Raw genomic sequence first — 25,107 nt, 5'->3', positions numbered from 1 at the left:
AACCTTGAATGCGCAGAAGAAAAATTTCAGACAAGGGGGTGGAGGGTGTGAGAAGTGACAGGCAGCCAGTGGAAGAACGAGTGTTAAGAAACTCCTCCCACCAGAAGCTGTGCGCGGTATTTGAGTATGAAAGCGGGCCTTGTTCGAAGTTAACGTGACACTGTCTATATAAAATTATTCATAAATTAATTTATAGAATAATTTGTACCGTTTTATGGACAGACTAATTCTGCTTGTGTATAAAGAGTTTGATTATGTTAAAATAACTAATATTTGAGTGGAAACAGCGATAGCGCTGTAATTACCTGTTGTTCAGAATGGTGAGTGTAAGGTGTTAGTAAATCCAATTATCCAGTCTAGGACCCTGCACCACTGCAATCCCAAAACGTGCAGACAGATTGCACACACAAGGGTGAATGAATCATGTAAAGCAATACCAATTAAATTTAGCGGTAGAGCACACCAAATCCCGCCTGCTTTGTTGTTCTAATTGTTGTAGCGCTCGGGGCTGTGCTGTGTTGCCTTCACGCCATGACTGTGAACACCACTGCCCCCCATAATTACTGGGCAGCGCTCGCAGCGAAGAAAACCTGAAACTAGATTGTAATTCATTAAGAGTTGCTAGAAGGAGGTGAAAAAAGGCACACGACGATAATATGAGACAAAACATGGTTTAAAGAGAAGATAATGAGCGTGAAAGTGTGAGACGCCAGAGAGGATCAGATGATACGATTGGTTCGCCTTTTTTTTGGAAGTCTGAATTAGATTTTTTTCCTCTTGCTCCCAATTTCGAACACAGGGCTGATTTCTCAGTTTCATTGATCATTTTTACAGACGGTAGGACTCCTTGGACGGGTGATCAGCTCTTCACAAGGCCTCTACCTAAACACAGGACAACACAAACACAGAATAAACGCATACACACACCAAACATCTATGCCTTGTGTGGGATTGGAACCCACCATCACGGCTTCCGAGCGAGCGAAGACAGTACATGCCTTAGACCGCTCGGCTACTGTGGCCGGCAGTGTATAAGGATAATATATAAGAATTGAGTTCGTACCTCACAGGAAACAGATCCGAACCCACGATCCCGGCTTCCGAGCGAGCGAAGACAGTACATGCCTTAGACCGCTCGGCTACCGTGACCGTCAGGGCATAAGAATAATATATAAGAATTCAGGTCGTACCTCACAGGAAATAGATCCGAGCCCACGATCCCGGCTTCCGAGCGAGCGAAGGCAGTACATGCCTTAGACCGCTCGGCTACCGCGATCGGTTGAATTAGATATTACCCATTCTTTATTAGTATTATGATGTCAACAGGTAATTATTGTATTGTGAGTAATGCTAATTACGTCACGATTAAGGTGGAATAGATAACTGGTAGACTACGGGGCTGTATGACCGTGGAATATGGGTTCAATTCCAGGCAGGGGATTTCTTTGTCCACAGCGTTCAGAACGGTTCTGGGACCAAACCAGTTTCCTGTCCAATGAGTAGCGGGGTCTCCTACCCCGGGGAAAATGAGGCGCGAAGTGTGGATGGCTATTTATCTCCATCTAGTGCCGAAATTAAAAACGCGTGGAACTATTCCTCCATCCCCCATACGTATTCATGGCGTAGTGCCTTATTTAACGCAAGGACATTAGCGTTAACCTTTATCTAAACTACACTGAACTGGATTTCACTGGATTGGATACACAGAATCGAGTTTCAGAGGACCACGTGTTACAACATAATTTGCGTCAAACGAAGAGTGTAATTTGCGGTTTTTATTGTAGGATTATGATAATATTTCTAAGAGGTTTAATAGAATGTATCGGAATTGAGGCGACGGACATGATTTTTGAAGCTTCTACCACGGCCGTCCAGTACAATTGTAAATATGGAACACAAACAACTGGAAATTTTAAGTCGGACATCTTCAAATTACGGAAAGTTACAATTCACGGTTCACTAAAATTTTCACCACGCTCAGAGCTTTGAAGTGATGTGAGGGCACTTTTTGCTGAATGCACATCACACGTTCTCACGTAACACTATTAAAGGAATGTTCTTAACAAATGGACCTGCGAATTTGTGACATATCTTTATTTTATTTATTATTATTTATTATCAAGCTCCATATATATTGCAATAAAATACACAAATACGTATAGTTCTTCCCATGGTTTTGTATTGATGTGAAATTTGTTCTCTAATGGTGCAAGGTGGCTAGGTGAATGTGTGCCCCTATTAAAATGACTATCAAATTAAGGAGGATAAGACTGGACGGTGAAGTGCTCAAGGAAGAAATGTGTAATGAGTATAAAATGTTATCGGGAAACCGGAAGGAAAGATCTAGGTGTGGATGGAAAGATAACTTTAAAACTGATCGTAGAAAATATTGTCAACGTACTTCTGTGGCTCAGGAAAGTGAGGATCTTGTGAAAACGGTGATAAACCAAAAAGGAAGGACACATCACAGACACAGTACACACAGAAACGACTNACTTGCGTCCTCATGTGTCGCTACCATTTCTGTTACATTTCTATTAAAATTAAATGCTAATGAAATAACACATTAAGAGTAAATGCAAATGAAATAACATAGCGTATACAACACCTTTACCAAATGAAATAGTTCTTATACAACAATAACGCATATACAACAAAATAAAAAACCTGAAGATGGCACTATGTTGCCGAAACATGTAGTAAGAAGTGACATATGAAATTGAGTGTACTACAAGACGGCCATTACATACATATCATGGACTAATCTGTATAGTTACTGTTGTGAGAATCTGAAATCTCACGTGGTAACAGTGTCATTTCCTTGGATGCCCCCGCGAAATGACGGTTTAGGTGAGGTGAGATTGATGAGGCAAGAGTGTTGCATAAATTAAGGCTCTCGACAATCGACGTTTTGCGTTCGTGAAGGACTTAGCTGGACATGTAAATAAAGTATTGATCAGGATACAGTCGGGTTCATTGTATTGGGGCGCGGCCCGTGAATTTGTGTGGAAACATGCGACAGGGTGACTGGCAGAACTGTGATAAACTGTTTTATTTGCCTTGAAGCGGGAGCTGGCGTGTCGCAAGAAGCCGTCGTTGTTTGACGCAAGTTGTCCGTCACACACGCTCGTGTTGACATCAGACGAAGGGCCTGTCAACAAGAGAGGCCGGTTGTAATACCGGCAGGGCTGTTTATTTTGTCGTAACTCAAGGAAGCTGTTGTCCCTAGGCAGTCACTAGAGAAACATTTTCTGCAGCGTGCCGTCGCAGATGTTCAGTATCAGAGGCCGTATACAGGGAAATTCCAAACGCATTAAAAGCGGAGACCTATAGACTTTCTCTGTGAAGAATTATCAGAATCGACTTCATGGTAGCCTTGTACTGGCTAGCATTCAGGATGTTTATGTGTTCCATAAGATATGCGGCCATCGAATGAGCTCTGCGCTGACGTCTGACTCATGTTTATGGTCCGTCAGTGTCAAGTCTTCTAATCCAATGACAGAGTTCTCTTGCGTCAGACAGTGTACGTTCACTTATCCTGCCCATCCTGAGCCGCGTTCATAAGGAACAGCGTATAAATAAAAGTACTGGTTGTTTCCCCTGGGATTCCATCAACATCACGGAATGAAGACATGGGGGGAGTAGAGAAATAGCTTCGCGCATTCTTAACCTCGGCACTGAGATACAGGTAAAATGGTCAGCTTGACGCCCCAGCCAAGTTCCTGGAGAAAGAGCCCTCGTTGACCGTTCGATAGCAGGCCGGTCTGGACACCGTGAAGAGATGCATCACTTGTTCTAGCCCGGAACTGAACCTCTGTTCCACGATCGTCCAGCCCGTATAAATAATTTATTGGCTAAGCTAGTTAGTGGGAATATCATAAAGAATAAAGGAGATGACACTCATGATTCTGGGAAGTTCAGGGTTCAAATCTGGACACAGACATACCATTTTGACGTAGGTTTCTCATGAGTTCTCTCAGCAAGATGGTACCTGAAATTATGGCACTATCGTGTCCTTCCGCAACCTTTAAAGTTAATTGTTCAATGACTGTTGTAATCTCAGTTACTGGCATCATCGTTAAATCGACCATAGGTAAATATCGTATTAGTCTGAATATAAAGCGATTTTTTTAAAATGCTGTTGCTCAGAAAAGAAGGGTCACCTTATTTTTGGGTCCTTAAGAATCAACACGAAGATGATGCGTGTGGGTTCTAATTGCTAATTGTACTGATGATATTTACGTAAATATCTAGAATTATATTTAAGGTAACCTTTGAGTTTATTATTCCATCATCAGAGTCTATAGTTTTTCTTTTGTTTTGCAAACCTCAGAACTAATTCACATGTTTAATTCTGTCAGTTCTTTTTTCTGATCTAATTGGAAAAATAGGGGATCGCCATATATTCGTGCCTGTACGGTGAGTCAGTAAACAAAAGTTTTGTATCACACAAAGAGATGCGAGGATAGTTCTATGTAGCGAGCAGAAATATATATATATAAAGAAAGCAGTCTTCTGGGATTTGGCACCGTGTATATGTGGTGTTAACCGACGTTTCGGAGGAACGTATCGCCTCCATCTTCAGGGTAGAAGAAAAAAAAATATATTTTTTTCCTTGGCACTACAGCCCCAGTGGGGCCTAGGCCTACCTCCATGAACTTCTCCGTTCACTTCGGTTTTTCTAGATCTTACACATTCGGTAGGTCTCCTTGGGCGGGTGATCAGCTCGTCACAAGGCCTCTGCCTGAACATAAACACAGAAAAACGCACACACACACACACACACACACACAAACTAAACATCAATGCCCTGAGTGGGATTCGAACCCACGATCCCGGTTTCCAAGCGAGCGAAGACAGTACATGCCTTAGACCTCCCGGCTACCGTGACCGGCTAGCAGAAATATATGCCGGACTAAATTTTCGCGTATTTCCTCTGGAATTTGCCTGGAATACGCACTGTTCGCGGTACATCCGACAAGCATAAAGTTCCCGGGCTTTAGAACTGTTACAATAATACTGAATTGAATTGCACGTGCAGATCAATCACGTTATTAACTGAAAGGGTGAATGTTATCAGCTCTGTAAATTATGGCTGGAACTCGTACCAAGCAATGGCGTTTGTTCGTTATGAGTGTCATCAGCCTGATAGGATGGCTGTGGAGTCCAGCAGGCTAATGTCCCTCAGGTACCAGGGCGCTTACCACGAGGTTAAAGCTCGTCAGTCACCTTTTTCTAGTGCTCACAGGGCGTGGAGCTTTACGTCATGAAGACGTAATGGGGGGAGGGGTGGATGTATAGATCCGCCATTCTTGATCTCGGCATGGAAGTGAGTGATCGCCTCGACGCTTCAGCGCTTTACCTCCGTAGAAAGGCACAATAGATCCCTGTAGGTCGCGGTGCAAGGGCCCAGAAGGCCCACCCCTTATACATTCATTCATTAATTACCTCCGTAGAAGGAGGCCGGGTGGACCCTACAGCCATTCTGGACGCTGCGGAGAAGAGAAAATCTCTTCCCATACCCGGAACCGAGCCCATAGCCTGTCTCTATACCCACTCATGTCATAACATGCTCACCTGTAGAAAGTGAATCTGACCGACAGTCAGAACACGTTCATCCACTGAGTGTGCGCGGAACTGGTTCACTTCCTTACGTAAGGGCAGTGACGGAATTATCTCTGAGTGTGATCTTTTCCCCTTTTTTATTCCTGATGACGGAAGCGGATCTAGTTTCCGAAACGTTTTTTTTTCTCTTGGCACTACAGCCCCAGTGGGCCTAGGCCTACCTCCATGAACTCCGTTCACTTCGGTTTTTCTAGATCTTACACATTCGGTAGGACTCCTTGGGCAGGTGATCAGCTCGTCGCGAAGCCTCTACCTGTAGACAAACACGGAAAAACGCACACAAACATCCATGCCCTGAGTGGGATTCGACCCCACGATCCCGGCTTCCGAGCGAGCGAAGACAGTGTATGCCTTAGACCGCTCGGCTACCGTGACCGGCTCCAAAACGATTTACAATTTTAAATTTATCGAAGCCGAGCGAGCGTGTCCAACATTTGTATGTGTGTGTGTGTGTGTGTGTGTGTGTAGAGAAATAAATATGGCATGACGTGGTTTTTTCGGATTTGAGTATCTGAGTTTCAGTGGGACAAGCCACCCCTGTCCTCAGAATTGAAGGGTTACTAGCACTTTCTTTTAACAATCCACTCACCAGCAGGAACGGAATCCAGTGCATCCTGCCCTCTGTTCCTTGTACCTTAGTGACTTCGTCGAACAAAGTCCTTCATGAGAAGACAGTCGCTCAATCGGCCAAGGAAGATCCTGCCTTTTAAAGAAAGTGAAGATTCATTACCACGTTCGCAGCAATTCCGCTCTATACTAATATATTCTTCATATATACTCTGCAGTCAAAATAGCTGCTGCATATCTTAAGGTTGGTCTTCCTAATCCAAATTTATGGCATGAGAGAGAACCTTCTGCCGCTTTTCAACGTAATAATCTCCCTTGAAGGCCGCAGGTATAGAGTGCCAACGTCCTCGAGTGTGTGCCCAGTGGTTCTCCGTACATTCACTGGGATTTCGCCTTAGTATGTAGACATTCCTTAATAGAATGCCTGTGGTCACCAATTGCGAAGTATTATGCAAACGTTTCAAGTGGACTGTACATATATCGTGAAATCTAAACTCTGTATTTTTTCTCTAGTTTATTTAATGACACTGTCAGTTTCTCAGGCTGTATAATGACGAGTGAATTATGATTGGGAAGCGTGTATCAGGAAATGGTCATGTTGCCAATGCCTGAAGAGACTGACACAAACCACAGAAAGTCTCCAAACAGCCGGCAAACTGACCGAGACCACCGAAATACAAGATAGAAACTTCACCTTTTGATCACCTTTTGATCAGCCTTCGTAGGTAAAGTGTAGAAGTAAAAAAAGTAAAGTAAAGCTATCCCTGTACCAGGCCGTAAAGGCCCATAGGGTTGTGAGACGTTGAGGGTCCCACATTATCTAGACAGTCGGCTCAAAGATGGCGGTAAGGTTGTCAGCCTTACGCGCCGGCCGCGCTTTACTCCCCAGGAAAATTATTTGATTAATTCCTGGTACCCATTTCTGTTGGAGGCTGAGTCGACCCCAGGGCCATAGGNTATTATTATTGGAGGGGTGGGTTTCCCCATGCACCGCGACCAGTGGTCTATTGTACGTCCCCTCTGTGATATTCTACCAGTCTCTATGCCCTACCGATACTGGTGCGTTAGTCGTGTTGCCTGGTTATGATTCCAGGAACTGTAAAGGGAATTGGTGTAAGTAAAAATGATCTCTGATGTATCGTTGAACCGACCACTGAACCACGGATGTGAGAAGCAGCATTTAAATATGAAATGACGTTGCAAAGATAAGTCCCATATTTCGTCTCCGAATTCACCGAACGGTTTGATAATTGCGATAATGTTCTGAACTTGTGTTCGGGACGTGCTTGGTTCAGACCTCGGACAGGACACCGACTATCCTGAATGCGGTTTCCGGGATTTTCCTCAGTGCGTCAGGAAATTACTGGGATGATGATATTTGAATTAATCCACGACCGTTTTCTTCCAAATCATCATTCATTCATCATCCTATCATTTGATGCTACATAGCCCAGATGCGGACAGCGTTAGAAACCAACCCAGGCCCAAACACACGTCACATTACAAGCCTAGTTTGGCCCGATCTCTCTGCTTTCAAATGCTTCGCCTGTGAGGAGTCATGGTGTTCTGACAGTGTAGGTGACCGTGCATAGGAAGTAAGCATTACGTCGTGTTGGTGGGCTATATGTAAGCATCACTGTTATAATGCAGTCTCTTGCGCCGCTTTCTTATGGCAGAAATTAAAATGTAGTCACAACCTTTGGGCCTGCAGAGATGTGCAGAGGCCTGGGGTGTTTTCCCCCTGTATAAAGACGACTGCTTGCTTAATACATTATTTCCCTCCGGGCAAATTCTGGGGGAGTACGTCGAATAGAGTCCAGTGTTTCGCAACCGCCGGGCCCTCGTCTTACACACAAAGGATTTACCGGGCCGCGGTCTCACAAAGTTTGAGAACCACTTCTTTCCTCATCCTTTCCCATTCATCATGCTTCTGTCGTACTTTTGACGCTGTTTAATAATTAGCCCGTACATAGTTACTGAGAACGTAATAAGACAACCTTCAGAAGAAGATGTTAATGACGCCCCCATATCGGAAGTTCGCACGATAGTCATTTTGTTATTATTGATGACAAGAGATTAGGATGTTAATGCACCAAGTTTCATGATAGCCGTCAGTGGGTTAGTCAGAAGTAATTAAGGGGGAAACAGATTTGACACCCTGAGCCACATTTGCACACGAACTAAGGAGTCTTGTTGACAAGTACAAGTGCACATGACTGTTTCAGCTTTCGTTGCCAGATTGTTTTAAATTAATTGTACCTTAACTTATGAGAGGTAATGTTAGCATTGAAAAGGATTAATATTTAATTATACATATACTAAATTTTTAAAATAATTATTTTAAATTGTGAAACATGTCAACAGATTTTTAAACGTCACGTGTAAGGGGGTACCCGTGACGAATGGCGGGTTCTAGATAGGATGATTGGATTTATTAGCACTTCGGTTAATGTCTCCTATTACAGTTAATACGGCGCCATCGCTGATTTACACACTTTACAGTTCACCGTTGCACACGCACTAAGATTCTCGTTTCCACTAGTCGTCTCTTAGCAACTGATCTCAACACAGAAACAATCACTTCAGATCAGTATGAAGTCTTCTTGTCTCCAGCCACTTTGTACCCCTATGTCCTACTCTGTACTGAATTAATGTTCACAATTCACTAAGGACACGCTCCATTCTCGTCCTTATGCTCTCAGCTGCTCCTAGCTCCCGAATTCGCTTCTTTTATAAGCACCCTGCACAGACCCCACGGGAAACACAGCCTGTATTGCTGATGACGTCATCGCGTTGCATAGCTCGGTCCGATACGCGGAAATGTGTTAACCGAGCCGTTGCCTAGAAACATATTGCATAACACTGTTGTTCTATTGTTGCGTGTGTGTATGACAAAGCAACGGTTCTTTCGGTGGCTCGACCGTTCTTGCATGGAGTAAATACGCCACAATATTTACAAAAACTACTATAAAAGACAGAAATGCTACCAGCACGAACCATAGGTAATGGTTATAAGAATGGAAATCTGCGGAGAAATTTGTATCTTCATGAAAAGTGAAAGAATGATGGGGCGTTTTGTTCCAGCTGAAGTTCTTGGAACTGAATGGACCAATATACTTGCGGTACATAAGTATAGACCTAGTGTACGTTGCCACAAACCATGGTGCTTATGTTCCACTGTGAATTTCTGTTGCACGCAGCGCAGAATCAACTCGTTTTGGTGCGAGCGATATCTGGTCGTGAGCGTCACGTGCCTTTCACGGAGGTCCGAGTGTGATGCATTCTCGTCTTTAAGATTTACAGCAGCCTTGTCGAACCTGAGGTAAATGCTGCGGATAGCAGAAAGACATCTGTGACACGGTCATTTGACAAGCCTGATTTATCGCTGACAGCGTGAGGTGGAGTGGAGGATGTGTGGCCGTGAGTGCGGCGGAAGAGTCAACGCCCCACCCCCCACCCATACTGTTCCCGCTGAAGTTTTTGTTTATTCCAACTTTTTGTACGTATATTATGAACGAATTTCGCCGTCCACTGGGCTGGATGGCCGGGGTTTGATTTCCAGCGGGGAAACAATTGTGTTTACTCCACAGTTTCGAGACCGACTCTCAGGCTCACCCAGTCTCCTATCCAATCCGTACCGGGGCCTCTTTCACCCGGGGTAAAACGGTAGGTGTATGACCCTGAACACTCGACTCCTCGTAATGTGGAGCTGTACCTCAACTCCCCCACACGTCTTCATGGCGTGGCGCTTAATGAAGTACAACTTTGTAAGATTTGAGGCTTTCACGGCGGTGACTATGAAGAAAGCAGTCTCCTGGGATTCACCACATATACACGGTGCCAAATCCCAGGAGACTGCTTTCTTCAGGTACAACTTTACCTTTAATTTTCTTTTAGCCCACACGGGGCATCATGCCTCCACCGTTTCCGGTCCCCCTGTGGTTCTTTCGAAACAGAAACCTATGTGCGTACACAGAAACTCGCCTACACTTCTACCCTGAAGTTGGAGGCATCATGCATCTCCGAAACGTCGGAAACAATGCCAACATCCACATCCACGCCTACACTTGCGCCACAGTGAAAGCCTACAATTCCCTACCCGAGAGCCAGTCGAGGTTGTAATTTTTACACATTTTAACGCCAGATGAAACACATGACATTGGCTTAACTTTCGAGGCAACGTGTTGCACCTCCCATTTCTCTTCAGTTTGTGCTATCTACTTGAACGTGGCACAGCTGAAATGTAATTTCTTAAGCACACACAGTAGAGAAGGCATGTCCAACGCATCGATCGCGATCGACCGGTCGATAGCGGGACGATTTTTTGTCGATCTCATAGACTTTTAAGGAAATTATGCCTGAAAAGCGTGTAAATTCACTTGTAATATAATATGATTATATTCAGATTTTGAAGGGAAAATACGTATTAGTCATTCCTATTTTTCTGTTCTTATGTAGCTTACGTGAAAATTGCTGTACACTTGTGTTAAGTGAACTGTGGGGAAGTCCCTACCCTAGCCTTATCACGTGAACTCATATTTTTACCAATAGTTATGCTTAAAGCGAGGTACGATGATAGGAGGGGGTGGTAGATCACTGGCAGTTTTGACACTAAAAAGCTGATCACAACCTGTTTCAAGTTAGACGTACCTGCAGTAGAGGATCACATTTGGAATACAGTGGTTACAAACGAACTAAAGGTACATGCCATCTTCTAAGATGTGGCGCCATCTTGTGTGAACCGACGTTTCGGAGGCACGTATCGCCTCCATCTTTAGGGTAGAACAAGCCCCGAGCGAGGAACCAGCGTGAGCAGGTGGCCAATTATCTAAATTGAATATCTTTAAAGAAGAATACCGTCTTCTGGGATGTGGCCTCGTATAGATCTTGTGTGAACTGACGTTTCGGAGGCACATATCGCCTCCATCTTCAGGGTATGGGAATCCGCGAGTGAGGATCCAGCGTGTACAGATGGTTGACTGCAGCCACTTGTTCACGCTGGTTCCTCGCTCGTGAATTTTTCTATCCTGAAGATGGAGTCTATACATACCTCCGAAACGTCGGCTCACAAGGCGCCACACCTCAGAAGACGGCCGAGGCGTGAAGCTGACCACTCATTTCCATATAGTATCGAGGTCAAGAATGATGGAACTACACCTCCACTCCTCCACATGTCTTCATGGCGTGATGCTTAATTAATTAAGAACAGGTACAACTTTACTTTTTACCTCGAGTCTGTATGTGGCCTAATTCTTGATGTTCTATTAATCTACAGATTTGGCTTCCAGAGAACGGTGAAATTCTTGCCAGGTTTTATTGATATCTGCTCTCACAAACCATGTCTGTTCAGTCACAAAGCTATTTTCTTACAGTTTCATTGTTCTGACGGCAGGCCGGTCTGTCCACTGTCCACATTCCCAGCATACCAGTCTGCCTGACCGACATGGCGCTTGACGCCTGACAGCCAGCATTGTCCCTGTCTCATCTTCGGTTTCCTTCTGGTGCCACTTGCCTAACCCACAATGAACTCGTCTTTAAGCCTTATGAGCTATTTCATGTCAGTTTAAACCGCATAGTTTCTACCAGCCCGCAGACGATTCGAGAGGAACCCAACAATTCCTGGGAATTCATTTTGTTCTTAACAAACCGGAAGTAAAAGTAAAAAGTAAAGCTATCCCTGTAACAGGCCGTGGAGGCCCATAGGGTTGTGAGAAGCTTGTGAGACGCTGAGGCTCCCACATTTTCTAGACAGCCGGCTCAGAAATGATGGTGAGTACGCGCCGGCCGTCCTTTACCCTCCAAGAAGATTCCTGGTACTCAGGGACATAGTGCGGCTTGATTCTTATTTAACCCTTTAAAGATGGAGAGAGAGAGAGAGAGATGAGGAAAAGCAGAAGAGTAGGTGAAAGTGAAAAGTCGTGCGACAGTTGAGAGAATTTATTACGGTGGAGGGGAAAATAATGGCATCGTTTTGCGTGGAGGTTCCTAGGCTTCGCCCGCTCGTCCTTCTGATAAGTGTAGCGTGAAACTGGAGACGTTAAAATGGTTAGAAGCAGTGGCTTGGGACACAGGTCACAGAATTTTGAAATAATGTCGAACTGTAATTTTGAAAAATAATTTTGTCTGCTTTAACAGCAGGAAGGGGGGGGGATTTTGACGAATTTAAGTCTGGAGGTTAAAGCTCGAGTTCCTTCTAAATAATACATACAAATTTCCATTCGCAATCCACAGGTAACACGGGAAGTCTCCGCTACAAATACCAAACGGTTAATGCTGCTTAGGGAAACAGTCGCTATTTATTGTGAGAACCGTACGAAACATACAAATTCACCGTGTGGACAGAATGCGGAGTTCCTGTATGTTGAAGCATGTAATGCATATAAAACCATCGAGCTCTAAGGGATTAAGTACTCAAAAGAGGATTAAATAACAGGTATTGCAGTTTCACGATTTTCGTCAGCTTCTGTTTAATCCGTCAAGTTTTTAAACGATTTTCACTTTGCGTCCCCCCGTGTGGAGGCGGGGTCGAATACCTCCACCGTAACTCTGCGAGTCGTAGGAGGCGACGAAAAGGGAAGTCTCAAATCTGAGAGTAAAATATGGTAACGAGCCCCAAGGAACTCGGACCTAAGAAAGACCGCGCTGGCAAGGGCCAGCAGCATATGCTAAAGACAGACCCGTCCTCTCGTCAGAGAGGACGCCCCACAAAAGTAAGACCGTAACTATAAAACGGTAATAATTATTATCTGGTCATGAGCCCCAGATTGGGCTCGACACCAAGACTTACTGAATGACCGACCGTCAGTCCAATGTGATTTGACTTTGACGAACACTTCCTCCGTCTCGTCCTTCCTTTCACTCATACTTCTCAGCCTGTGTCCTTTCATCTGATTCGATTCCGCATAAAGAGTTGCAGTGTCACGGATCGCAAGGAGAATGTGTCATACAGTCAATTTATTCACCTTCAGTTTGTCTGTCGTAAATAAAGGAGAAAGCAGCAGTTTACATGTAGCTTAATTTAGCGCCCAGTATTGTTACAGTAGTGCAGTTGAGACCGGTTGTAGAGGAGGCCAAGGCTCGCCCAGGGCTGTAGCTCCGAGTGGTGTGTACGTATGTATTGTTGCAGTGGTGCAGTAGAGACCGGTTGTAGAGGAGGCCAAGGCTCGCCCAGGGCTGTAGCGCCGAGTGGTATGTACGTATGTATTGTTGCAGTGGTGCAGTAGAGACCGGTTGTAGAGGAGGCCAAGGCTCAGCCAGGGCTGTAGCACCGAGTGGTAGGTACGTAGGTATTGTTGCAATGGTGCAGTGGAGATCGAGTGTAGAGGAGGCCAAGGCTCAGCCAGGGCTGTAGCGCCGAGTGGTAGGTACGTAGGTATTGTTGCAGTGGTGCAGTGGAGACCGGTTGTAGAGGAGGCCAGGGCTGTAGCACCGAGTGGTAGGTAGGTAGGTAGGTAGGTATTGTTGCAGTGGTGATATGAAGGTTAAGACTCAGAAGGAAATTGTCGTGCCTTGCACCACCCACTGCCTTCGCGCAGGAGGAAAGACGACAGTGGCTACCGGTTGTCACTTACATCTTTAGTTGGAACATGTTTCAGAATGCAATGAGATATATCTGCATTATGTGCAGACTCTTACTGAGAGGGAAGAACATGTATTCAAGGAGCTTGAAATTTGCTGAAAATGTAAAGGGACCTGAGATTGTACCTCTAGTCTTTTATGGCCGTGAGACAAGGCTCTAATAAGAATATCTAGGGTCTGGTCAAGTGAGATTTGTGGTGGACAAAGTGGCGCTGGAGCAGGTTTTCTCCGAGTACTTCGGTTTCCCCTGCCAATCTTCATTCCACCAAATTCTCCATCATAATCACCCGGGCAGGTACAATAGGCCAAACAGTGGCCGACGTCTGGAGGCGTTTCTGAGAGGATTATAATTGTGAGTGTAGACAAATAATTGTCAAATAAACACTCATCTAATCCGAAACCCATTGTTTCTTGTCGCGTTACCTAGGAAAAACGCGACAGTATTATTGTAATGGACTGGATTTTAATGTATCATTCATCGTACTGGGTTTACGAATAGTTTTATGTAATTTCATTATCAGTGCTTTGTTAACATTTCTAATTTTTGTATTCTGTGCTGCCATTTCTTAAACTCAGCACACGAACTGAGCCGGTAGTCCGAAGATTTCACCGTACAGGCGAACTGATAAATCAGTGGTCTACATGCAGAGTAAGTGGCAAGTTTACTGTTGTTTCACGCTGGTCTTCTGTAACACGTACATCACATGACCTGAATAATAAATGTTATTGCGTTTCATTTATGGTATAGACAATGAAGAACATTTTAGATGTAGTTCGTAAAAGTAAGAAAGAACCCGCCTGTTTCAATGTCCTCACAGTCTAAGGTGCATAATGTCTTTGACCGCTCGAACATTGTGAGTTTGACTTCGAATCCCACTGGAGGCGTCTTCCTGTATTTGTATTGATCTCTGTAGGTAGAGGTCTTGTGATGGAGTGGTTCCCCATCTAAGAAATGTTGATAGATATCTGAAAGATTAGTGCTTCCAGATCTAATCCTGAATTACAAGAGCCCAGAAGTCCTAATAGTTAATAAGAAGTAACAAACGCTTTTAGGTCTCAACTTGGAGGCTTTGTAATGCCGGTATACTTGAGCCTACTGACGGATACAAATGAAACCTAGCACAGGAAATGCGAATTTTTGTTCGTAAAATCGCGAAAATGCATTTGAGTTACGGTGCCATCCAAATTGATGAATTGGTGATATTTATATGAAAACTTGAAGGAAGCTTGGTATCAAAACGAACGTAGTAAACTATTTCTTATATTAAAAACGTTTAATGTATTCACGTGCAAGTTATTCGTCTTCATGTGAATGGCCCCCGGACGAACTTTGCATGTCCAGCTTCAGAGGTTAGGAGCTGTGGAACCTCCAGCTCCAGGAACCAGTTCTCTCAGTGAGGCGAACCGTCGGCCAGTGCTTGTGTTATGAATGAAACGCTTCCTATGCCGACCATTAGAAAACCCCACTGGATACCATAAATCTAAAACAAGTTTGCAAGTGGACTGCTTAATGAAACGAGACTGAGGTCCAGTTCGACCCTGTAGGAAGCCAACACATCGTAAATTCACTGGCGGATGTCAGCAGCACGCCATGGCTGTATACACGTCAGAAAATTAAAATGGCGAAAGGCCGAGATTTTGTTTCATTCTTATTATTCACAAGTACACCGTCAATAATGCAACAGTGATATAAAACATATCTAAAATATATATTTTTCTCACTAAAAGTTTAATTTTAATACTTTAAATTGTTATTAAATATCATAAAATGTCGTTAAGACACTGCAAGTATGTCTTATACACTAAAATATTTCAGAATGTTTTTGTGTTTTACATAATTTTTTTCTTTCTCTTTTGCAACATGTTTCTGCCGCACATGGGCCATCATCAGGCAACTTTTAATCNACACAACAATAAGGACATCCTACCACAATGAATACAAACCAAATACGATTAACAACTACAGCAATTACAGAGAAATACAAACAACTGCAAGAAATACAACAACAATTACAGAGAGGGAAATCATACCTAGATCATCAAGATATCATACCTAGAATACTGTCATTGTAGTCTTTTTTCTGCCATCATACTGTAATGTATAATATGTATTAGTATGATCGTTATCATGTCTTTATGTATCAAATGTTGAAGTTTGTGTATTTAAGTTTTTGTATGTCTTTTTTTCCTGTATATGTGTTTTTGGTGCGGTCTCCACGTATAATAATTCTTTTTTTAATTCTCTTAGTGGGGGATGGAGTTCAACTGGGTCCACTCGGCACGGCGGCCTCTGATTGGCCTATTGTAGCCTGCCCCGGGTGGTTATGATGATGGAGAATTCGGTGGAATGAAGATTGGCAGGGGAAACCGAAGGCATGTGCTGCAGGGGATGTATACATTCACATTTTCATGACCTCGGCACTAGCTGGAGGTGAGTGGTCAGCTTCATTCCCCGGCCGCTTTACCCCCGGCAAAGATCCCCGAGTACCCTTTGGGTAGGAGATTGGGTGGACCCCAGAGCCGGTCTGGACGACGGCGAGAAGAGAATTTTTTTTTACCCTTCCGTGACTCGAACTCCGACCCTTCGGTCGTCCAGCCCGTAGCTAATCGCCATACCGATTACGCTATCCCGGCTCACTTTGAATGGCGGTACTGAGGAAAATTGCGAACAGTCCCAGAAAAACCGGTGTTCGGACCGAGATTAGTGACCGAACGAACCTGCTGGTTAAGAGACGAGCGGATTTCTGTTTACTTACGTTTATGCATTCTGCAAGGTTACTGGAGAAGCAATGTATGTTGTGTCTACAGTGTTTCTGACATACCCACTGGCTTTGTTGACTGAGCAGTTTAACGGGTAAGTGATGTACCGTTCAAGGAGCCAAGGAGGCACATATTTAGCCTGTTTTCTCTCATAACGAAAGGCGTGGGCTTATGAATTCGCCATGCTGTCTGTGTCAACTTTCCAACCTTTAAATCCTAGGTAGATTTCCGTGACATTTTGTATGAGGGTTATGCAGTTGGAAGCACGAACCTCGTGGATTTTAGTTTTCTACAGTCTGTAGTAACAGTGTGGAGGGTTCACGAATTTGTGTGGTGGAGGTGACACTGCGGCCACTGAATATGAAGTCCTGAAATACTAATATAAAGAAATAAATTTGATAACAGCGCGCTACAATCCTCTTCTCAAGAACTACAGGGCGGCACGCGTTTCGCCCCCCTTCATGAGAAGAAATAATAAAAATGACACGAACCAATTGGTTTACACTTTCCAACAAAAATCTTAACAAACTAATTGTAATTATTTTAACATATTAAGACAGCCGCTTTAGTTTTTAAAACATTAGATTTTATTACTATAGGATTCTGACGATGGTGTATAACACATTGATATATTGGGTTTTTGAACTTTATCCACCGTCCTGGTTTTTAAGGTAACAAATCACGACGTTTCGTTAACTGGATCTGTTTCCGTCCTCAGGTGAAGGAAAACACCTATTCAGTTGGGTCCGTTAGAAAGAGCTAGCCTCAATCACTGGACCACTGGTCCAATCCAGTTTCCGAAACGTCGTGTTTTTATTTGTTATCTTAAAAACCAGGACGATGGATAAAGTCCAAAACCCGAATATATCAATTAGATTTTATATCCATTTGTATTTTATCAGCATTATATGTATATATTTTAGCATTCAAAACATTTTGTAATAGTGGCTTCCGATTGTATTGATGTCCCTCTGAGGATGGTCTGTAAAGACCGAAACATGTAAGGGAGAAAGGATTGAAATAAGAGAAATCTTTACGAGTCATTCTGGACGGAACTGTTAAAAGAAATAAATCAAGATCATAAGTGAACAAAAAAAAATCAAACCACGCAACCAATTTATCTCTGACAAACAGAAGCCTTGAAGACTTCTTTGGTAATTTTTGTGTTGAATGTAAAAGAGTAACGGGGTGGCTGGTTTCAGTATCTTTAGGTTACATGGTGGTAAACTAGTGAACCACTGAGTCTAGACGTGTACAATTTGTAATGCATATAGATAATTAAAAACCTGGAAATTACATGCCAAATATTGTTTATAAGTCAACAACCGCAAATGTGGCAATGTTGAGATTTTGAAGTTAAATTTATTTTATACAGAATTTGTACTTACGAAATACCTTTCTTTCTGAAAGGACGATTATAATATCAGTAATAATAATAATAATAATAACAACAATAATAATAATAATAATAATAATAATAACAACAACAACAACAACAAATAACAACGGGGCACGCGGCAGTGTAGCTGGTTGAGGCACTATGCTACGAGCAGGACGGTCGCGTGTTTGAATCCCGATGACGCCATTAGATTTTTCAATTGACCTAATCCTTCCAGCCGCTGGCCCTGAGGTCGACTCAGCCTTTAACGGATGTGACTACCAGGAATTTTCCTGGTGGGTAAAGGGCGGCCGGCGCGTAAGGCTCACAAACACCGCCATCTGTGAGGCGATTGTCTAGAGAAAATGTGGGAGCCTTGACGTCTCACAACCCTATGGGCCTCCATGGCCTGTTACAGGAATAGCTTATATCTTTTTTAATAACTCACAATAACTGTAATGCTCTCTAAGATGTTTACATTCGAAAGCGATACAGAATTCTGATTGAAGCCGTAGTCGCCCAGAGTGTCATCTGCGCAAGAGTCCAGCCCGCTAGCCCATGACCCATATTGCATTTTTGTCCTCCTTTTATTTCAGGATTAGGTCATTGCCCTGTCATTTATTTGTAAACGCAAGCGAACTATACCGACAGAGCGACAGCCGCTTGTCGGCGAAATTAGTGCCAGATTTTGCGGATAGATGGTGTCACGTGGTCAGCCCAACGGATCTCCAAGGTCGTTAATCTGAGTGGACCCCGTTTCAGACCCACTACTTCTAACAAAATGTGGTAGCGCCGGGAATCGAACCCGGGACCTCTGGATCTGTAGCCAGGAACTCTGACCATTAGACCACAGTGGCAGTCTATAGCCATACGTATATGCTATCGAATGATGCGATTAACACCCTCTTCCCGACACTGGAATTGACTACGTCAGCTGTCAGCGTAACCAAACGTACATCAAAGCTGGCGTATAAGATTGCTTGTAACTGAGGGATGGCTTGTGTCCGCTTTGTACAATATCATACGAAAAATATCGCGCTGTACCTGGGGCCGTCTGAGTGGTACCGAGGACATTACAGTAGGTCAGATTCATTGACCTGGGTCTGACTCCACCCAATCAGGTGCCCATGGCGGTTCCATGAGCACAGCGAGAAGCGTTACGAGGTAGCGAACACTGTGTAGAAACAGCATTTTTATTCAGGATGTGCATGAAATACAGAAATCTTAGTGATGAATAATTCAGTAGAAACCCAATTTGAAACGACCTGTTAATTGAGAACTGTGGTTCGTAGTGACAATTCCTGAAGCTCGTTTCGATTTAATTTCGGAGCGAATGCTTCTCCAATTCATGAACACCTGTAGGACCGGTACTTTGGGCAGTTGCCCACAGATTCGTGTTGTAAATGCTGCAAGAAAATGTCACCTTATTAGTGACTTTAAAACAAAATGAAGGTGGTTTCATTTAGTGGCAATAAAACCTCCTTATCAGATGAATGGGAATGTTCGTACACAACAGAGTCTCTACAAATTTAAAGCCCCTTGTTACGACAGTCAGTATTGTCTATATCTCCTTGTGGGGCCCAAGCTTAAGGAAAATTTATTCCTTTTTGTGCTATTCTGTCAGGAAAGTTGAAAGAAAACAAAACAAAAACTCCGTGGCCTGTAGTCCATAAGCGAACTATACCGACCGAGCGACCGCCGCTTGTCGGCTAAGTTAGTGCTAACTTTAGCGGATAGAGGGTGTTACGTGGTCGGCGCAACGAATTCCCACGGCCTTTAATTTCGGTTTTATAGACCGGAACCGCAATTTCCTTGAAATAGCTCCTCAGTTATCATCACGAGGCCGAGTGGACCTCGTTCGAGACCCACTACTCAGAAAATCTTGTAGCGCCGGGAATCGAACCCAGGACCCCTGGATCTGCAGCCAGGAACTCTGACCACTAGACCACAAAGTTTCGCTTTATCTCAGCTTACACCTGAAGTATATCTGATGCAAAATTTTGGAGTTGGCTCTATTCCTGTCTGCAGGTGAGCGATGTCATTGTACTGACGGATTCGTTGAGATCAAACCGTGGACCCTCTGAACTCGATGAAATTCTGGTTACCTCACAAGCCTAGTGTTCTAAAGGATTTGATCAGAACTGTTGCCACTGATCCTAAAATCTGCTTTTATAGGCTCAGATACAGGCAGCCCTCTAAAGACTGAGAAAACGGTGTATATGAAACGTAGTCCTATTTCAAACACTGAACAGTGTCCATTATAGCAGTGGTGCTGGTCCCACCGTCTTGTCTGTAGGCAACTTGTGTTTCGTCGTCGTTTTTTATTTAATGTTAACAGTTTCTTCTTAATTCGTCAGTCTTCCATCCGTAGAACGTAATGTGGAGTTTATAATTTAATTATTTATATTAAAAATATTCATTCAGTCATTATTGGAAGGGGTGGGTTTCCCCATGCACCGCGACCAGTTGTTGATCTATTGTACGTCCCCCTTTGAGATTCTACTAGTCGCCATACCCTTCCGGTACTGGTGCTCGCTATCAGCCCCGTTCAGCCAGCGAGGTCGGCCCCACTACTGGCAGTGGTACCCGATACTTCCCCATCTACCGGAGGCATTGGAAACTACTTGGGCGGGAAACTTTTTACTTAATTTTACTCAGAGGTCTCCTAGAGACATGAGGATCTTTTACGTGCCGTAAATCTACGACACTGGACCCACGGCATAAAGTCCCTCCCCGAGGACTTGTTCCCTAAATTTTTCCGCCCTTAAAAATTTCACGACGTTACCCCTAGACTACGGAGGCCGCTGATTAAAAATATTAAGTTATTCCTTAATTTTATTGTTTCTGATTTTGGTCCTTCCATGTGTAGTCTGCCACACAAATAAACAGTTTTATTTCTGGATTTTCAATTTTTCTTTAATCCAAATTTCTGATCCATATATAAGCTTAGGTACCGCCACAGCTCTGTAAAATCGTATCTGAATATCTTCTATTGTCGTGTCATGTATTAATTTTCATTTCTATGTCTCTGTTGCTTGTTGCGGTAGTCGTATCCTGCGTATTAAAACTATTTGTTTTTTCAGTTATGTACCACTATTTTTGTTCTTTCATTCATCTTCTCTTTCATAGCCATCGTCTGTGTCTCATTTACTGACATCTTAAGATTATATATTTAAATAATGTAATAATACGGTGACGTCATCCAGGAGGATGGGTTGGGCACGGTACGTTCTGTGGGGGGAGGGGGGTGAATGTGAAATTGTGCAAAGTTTTAGTCGGAAAGCTGGAGGTAGGATACCAATTAGGAAACGTAGGTGCAAATGGGAAGATAATTTTAAATAATCGATGCAGAGGCATTGAATTTTTTTCTCATATAGCACTGACCTTGGCTGCGTTACCCTGGCAACGAACTCGATTGTTGCTCGGTTAGTTACCGAATACCAAACAACAGAGAAATCCTCCTGAAAGGTAATACCAGCTTCGATAATTCGCCTTTCTGCCCCTATTGCGCGTATCAGTAACCACCTGCGCGGTTTTATTTAGGCGTGTCGAAATTGAATTGGAATATTATAGTGGCAGTTTTGTTTTTGCGGCCCGTCGCAAGGGCTCCAGTTGTTTTTAAGCTAGAATGTTTATATTCACCGGGCACCGTCGTTTGAAGGATAGAAGGATAATTTTGATTATGAACAGAATCCGCCCAACCATTCTGGGGTCTTCAAGGAACACATTTTTCCATATACTAGCAGGCATACATACATAGACACAGGCAGGCAGGGAGGCAGACAGGCGGTATTCCAGAAATCATCACCACCGCCAAAACAGTCCTTTTGGAGCGACAGCCTCTGCTGACTGCGTCCGGCTTCCACTTCGTCGGGTTTCGCAATAGTAGTACTGTTTACATAGCAGGGTCGTCGGCCTTGCGTCCAACCCCCAACCTGGAGGACCAGTCCCTGTATTAGATCCCCCAGTGACAGACTGGCCCAGACACCGAGGGCTCGCAACCTGTAAGTCCATCAAAGTCTCAAGACAGTTCTTCACGTTCATAGTATTGCCCTATGTGTAAGTATAGTACGTAACTGAGAAAGTCAAATGTATCATAAAGAAATGGGTTCAACTGGCTCAGAAAGGGTCAGTGGGTGGATTATTTTTTTAACACATTATGAATCTTATAAAGTTCCTAATTAAGAGGCAGAGTATTTCTAGCATCGCAAGGAAGACCCTGTTTCATGGAGCCAGTAACTCACATTTGGGCAATACTTTCTGGAATATATCGCCTGAAACCCAAGATTGTCTGCCTCTCTCTTTATCTTCCTGTTGCTCCAACTTTGGAGCGTAGGACAACAGTGAAACGTCTCGTTTCACTTCAGTTTCTGTCTTATTCGGTAGAATCCTTGGATGGGGTATCAACACTTCGCAAGACCGCTATCAACACCAACACAGAACAAACGCAGACTGACATCTATGCCTTGAGTGGGATTGGAACCGACGATCAGAGTGTTCGAGCGAGCGAGCGAGGACAGTTCATGCCTTAGACTGCGAGGTCTCTGTGATCGGTAAGATTTAAGTATTTGTAAATTCAGTGCAGCCTGTAGCTTCGTTCATGGCGTCTGTCAGGGGATCTAGTTTTTCTGCCCTTTTTGCTGATGCGTAGCAAAAGTTGTTTCGTATCTGTTCCTCCATGTAGTTTGTAAAGTGTGACTGATAATCAGTTAGGCTCATGTGTGGCGCTCTTGTCCCCCCGATGTGTCTGGGAGATGAGAACTTGAGTAGACACGCCTCGGGTCTCTCCCGACTTCTGGCGCCGGTCCTCCTTGCCTTACAACTTCCTCATCGTAATACATACCGTGACAATTCTATTGTACTTGTAATTAATATAGCAGATGGCACCAGAACGTGTTGTTAGAACGCCCTCGCATGCAAATACAAGTCTGATGTATCGATAGCCGTAACAGAAAGATTCAAATTACGATTGCACGGTCGAAATGTTTTGAAATTGCTTCGTCCTTGTGTCAGACCCCTATTGGCCATTCTTTCATGCAAAATACAAATGCCAACAAGTCCATTGTTAGTGAGTCAGTCAAGTCTGCTCTTATTCTGAGCCTAATTGTTAAACTTTATTCTGCAATTTAATATTTGAGGTTTTCACGGCGGTGACTATGAAGAATGCCGTCTTCAGGGATGTGGCGCCGTGTAGATCTTGTTTGAACCGACGTTTCGGAGGAACGTATCGCCTCCATCTTCAGGGTAAAGAATCCACGAACGATGAACCAGCGTGAGCAGGTGGCTGCAGTCTGCATTATCTACAATATCTCCATTTTTTCTCGTGAACTATAATGCATTTATCTTTACTCCAGGCCCTGTATACTTGGGCTTGTAAGAGGCGTTCTTTTCAATATGAGCTAGGTACTTAAGCAAGGTTATTTGCAATTGAAAGTGCCGTTAACTGTGCGGGTATTTAACGGCTGTGCTGTTGCACGGCGTTCTGCTCTACGCCTAGGTTTGGTTAGACAACTGCGGCGAAGGTCAGGCTGTACCAAGATCACAGAGAGATGGTACTGCCCCTGTTGCAGCATCTAGATTACATCTCCCGTTGAATTAACTGCATCGGAGCAAAAGACACGGTCCGTAATGCTCCTCGCGTCCAGGGCCCACAAAACAGCATCCAGGCCTACAGTATTGAGTGTAACTCGATGTTTAAGATTCGCACTGTCTGCTCACCAGTTAGCGTTATGTCCTTTCAAATAAAATCAACCTCATGGGCAAGGATGTCAGCTTGGGCTTAGGTTTGCCATCATGAAGTGACTGAAGACAAAAAAAAAAAAAAAAAGAGGGTAAAGGTGTTGCAGCCCTTAACTAATTAAGCACTACTCCGTGAAAGCGTATGGGGGAGTGGATGTAGAGATCTACCTCTTCTTGACCTCCGCACTAACTGGAGGTAAGCGGTCAGCTTCACGCCCCAGCCGCTTTACCCCCAGGGAAAGAGCCCCCAGTACCTATTGATTAGGAGGCTGGGTGGAACGCAGAGCCGGCCTGGACGACGTGGAGAAGAGAAAATTCTTGACCCAACCAGGACTCGAACTCCGGCCTATGTCGTCCAGCAAGCAGCAGTCGCTATACTGACTACACTAAATTTTATTTAAAAAGTTAATTTTCTTTATGTTAACGTTATCTTTTCACCAACATTATTTGCGTTGGTCATAACAAAGGCAACCCGAACTTTGACTCATCAGTTTCAGTTGAAAAAAAAATGTTATACATACAATAATGAAGATTTCTTGAATTACGTTAGCCCATTCTACGACCGCCGATCACAGTGGCCGCGCTGTCCAAGACATGAAATGTCTTCGCCGTTTCGAACGCTCGGTTCTTCGAATCGATGTCTCTCTGTTTGTGTTGTCCTGTATAGATAGCGGCCTTGCGACGGGCTGTTCTCCAATCCAGGGAGTCTTGCCGACTGTCTAGGACTGATGCCCTGTGCTCCAAGGAGGAGTAACAGGAATAAAGATAGAAAGATTCTACGACAGCCCGCCCGCCTCCAGCGATCTCTAATTTGGAGTGTAAACTTTTCAGTGTAGCTCAGAGCGGTGCCGCCTTCAGTTTCCTGTTCCTCTCCGAGGTCTCTGACACGCACTTCAGTACCATATAAGCCCCATATCAAGTGCATTCCTATGATTGAGAAGTAAGCGAACGTGAGATAATTTAATCACTGAAGTGCAGTAGGGCTCAGTTACTCACAAAAACAATTGTTGCTTCCCTGTTGTCACCATGAAGTCCTTATTTCCCTCTAAACGATTTCTGTTTCCCCTTACTAACTCCTACACAACACGCCCTCAAGACTAAAGGGGTGTAAAAACAACGCCCTCTGTCCAATCACGAAATCAATTAATCTGACATGCGCAGTTCAAAATTAGGTTTCAAGCAGCCTGTCGTCGTGCTGAGTAATAAAGACAGAATGAGTAAATACAATTCAGGCAGAATCTATTAAAATTTCAAAACGAGTTTTTCAATAAAATTGTACTCTTCTTGTTAGGAATATGTCGTAATTATGTGCGTGAAGTTTGCTGATGTTAATCTTGGTACTGCAGATAATGACGCCCCGTTTCGTTAAAATGATCACGATGTGTAGCTATATGAGCGTCCACGCCCACTCCACGTATCTTGTAAATGCAGTTATGACATATGCCCTTCTTGCATAATAG

At 43.8% G+C, this 25,107-nt stretch overlaps 1 protein-coding gene across 7 annotated transcripts in view; it reads left to right on the top strand.

Moving 5' to 3' along the window:
• Positions 1-25,107, top strand: part of LOC111863863 — a 381,779-nt gene that overhangs the window by 223,868 nt on the left and 132,804 nt on the right. The window contains exon 1 of one of the 7 annotated variants that reach the window (XM_033751233.1): positions 22,444-22,461. The exons of the other annotated variants lie outside the window; for them this stretch is intronic. The gene's annotated coding sequence lies outside the window, so the exon portion shown is untranslated. Of the gene's footprint in view, positions 1-22,443; positions 22,462-25,107 lie in introns of those variants that run through there. 7 annotated transcript variants of the gene reach the window in all.

This window comes from Cryptotermes secundus, unplaced genomic scaffold (assembly GCF_002891405.2).
Source record: "Cryptotermes secundus unplaced genomic scaffold, Csec_1.0 scaffold46, whole genome shotgun sequence".
Lineage (NCBI taxonomy): Eukaryota > Metazoa > Arthropoda > Insecta > Blattodea > Kalotermitidae > Cryptotermes > Cryptotermes secundus.
The sequence above is the reverse complement of the archived record's forward strand: the minus strand, read 5'-3'. Positions and strand labels throughout refer to the sequence as shown.